We start from the raw sequence: 2255 nt of genomic DNA on the forward strand, positions 1-2255 counted from the left end.
CAGCAGGGCTGAACTTTTCCTTAGCAGCCCCTCCCCTTAGAATCAGAATTTTTTAGTTTGGAAGAGACCTTGGAAATATTCTCATCCCTCCTCCCACTCTAAGCAAGTCCAATTGAAATCAGGTGCCTCAGGACCTTGTCCAGTTAATGTTTGAATACTTCAGCCAGTTCTGTAGCTCAGGAGTTAAGGAGATGTATTACAATGGAGCCACAGGAATTCTTACTATTACACTTTATTTTACGATCCAAAAGCTCAACAAAAATTACTTTGATCCATGGCATTTATGCTGCGTAACTCTAGAAGCACACTGCATACATCCACTGAGAGAAGCATTTGGGATAATCCATAAAAACTGCACTGCCATCAGCTAAAACGAGTCATTTCCTCTCCCTAACCCAGTACTTGCAAGGTCACTGGAAGACTCTGTGATTATAATCTCATGCACATCAGTCTTTCTGAACATATACAGCCTGCGACGTGCAGAGTGCATGCAGGCCTTTCTTCTTCACTGCTGGAACAGAGGATAAAAGATACTTGGTTGGTAAATCAAGCAAACAATACAGAATTTATAATTCTTGTTTTTAATATCCATGAAGTATACATTGCAGAATAATATAATTCCTTACAAAAAGGCACTCAGATCAATATAAACAGAATATAAACATGAATCTGGAAAGTAAAGACAAAGTCACTGAAAACTCATGAGGTAGGGTGCTATTAGAAAGGAGTGAGGGAACAACGGAACCAAATTTTTATTTTTCAAAGAATCTAAATACATTATTCCCAGTGAGATAGTGCTTTTCCTTGCCTGAATCACATTACTTAGTGTAAATACGGAAAGACACATCTAGTTTAGTTTGTTCAGACTTTCGATTTTCTACTCAGATGAGGTGGCTCACTCACTCTCCCATCCCTACAGAGAGCTGGCTTTACCTTCATTTGCTTTCCAACATACCACTCGGGAGAATTTTTCTGCTTTCAGTACTCAGTCTTCAAATCACTCCATTATTAAAACTCCAACTTTATTTTTGCAAGACAAAGAAAACACACACTGAGTTTAAAGCTAGAGGTGTTGCAAGCAGAACATTTTAATCAATATTTAATTTAGCTAGACTCATCACTTAAGAGTGAGTAGCCACGCATTAAGAATGATCTTTTGCAACGCCCATCTTGACAAGCAAGCTTTACCATCACAAACATCGCTGCTGAATTCCAGTACATCACTACCTGCATCTGAAAGGACTCAGATAAAAAGGTATAGACTTGTGGTGTGCACTTACTATAGTCCTTAGGAAAGGACCAAGATCATTTGGTGGTAAGATCACCCCTTCCAAAACTTAAGTTTCTTTCAATGTTGCAGAGAGCTTGAGGAAACCTAAAGCGAAAGAGTTTTCGGAATGCTTCAATGTATTCATCAGTACAGTTCAACCAAAGTAACAACTCTATCATCTGGGCTTGCAAAAGCAGGCAAACATTTCATCTTAGAACTGGTTCATTAAAAATGTCAAACCCAGCAACCCAGACTGGGCTCACTAAAGGGCTGTGTCTTCAATACAGATGGTGCAGTAGGGAGTCTAGAGGACACTGATCAAAATCTGCCTGAGCTGGTGATTTAACATGCAAAGAAATTTGTTGGTTTACAACTTGTAACAACTCCTTAAAGAATATCTAGAGACAAAACAAACAAACAAAACCAAAAACACCCAGGTAATCTCTTTAGAAGAGGAACATACACTTTTCATGGGGTTTTAAGAAGCTTATAGTCTGCAAGGGGCAGCATTTAAGGTAACGGAGCTAATTTTATCCATCTCTTCCCCATTCCCAGAGTAATTGTCATTCAGGATTCCTGGCCTTCCATGTTTCTGTATAAACTATACCCTGATATTTAAATTCTCAGAACTGCTATCACAAAACCTGCTGAATAAGTAACTTGTTCTAAGTTAGCTGCCCAGCTAAGGCATGGAAATATCTCCGACAAACTGATGAGCAGCTTATATCCAAAAGTATTTTTATTGCAAATTGTTGGCGAGTTGCCCGTAATTCATACAGAGATGGTTTTGTTCATTAGACAGTATTGTCAGTCTGTAACGGATATCTGTGTTTAGTGGGCCTCAACACAATGAGGATGGGCAATTCCATAGTTGAAGGCTGGGTAACAGCATTGCTCCAGTCAAGTTACTCTGGATTTACAGTGTGGAGTGAGGTTGGAATCTGGACAACTAATTGGGGATCACAAAATCCTCTTTTCAGCTTTT

The sequence above is a fragment of the Meleagris gallopavo genome, chromosome 3 (genome assembly GCF_000146605.3).
Source record: "Meleagris gallopavo isolate NT-WF06-2002-E0010 breed Aviagen turkey brand Nicholas breeding stock chromosome 3, Turkey_5.1, whole genome shotgun sequence".
In the NCBI taxonomy this organism is placed as follows: domain Eukaryota; kingdom Metazoa; phylum Chordata; class Aves; order Galliformes; family Phasianidae; genus Meleagris; species Meleagris gallopavo.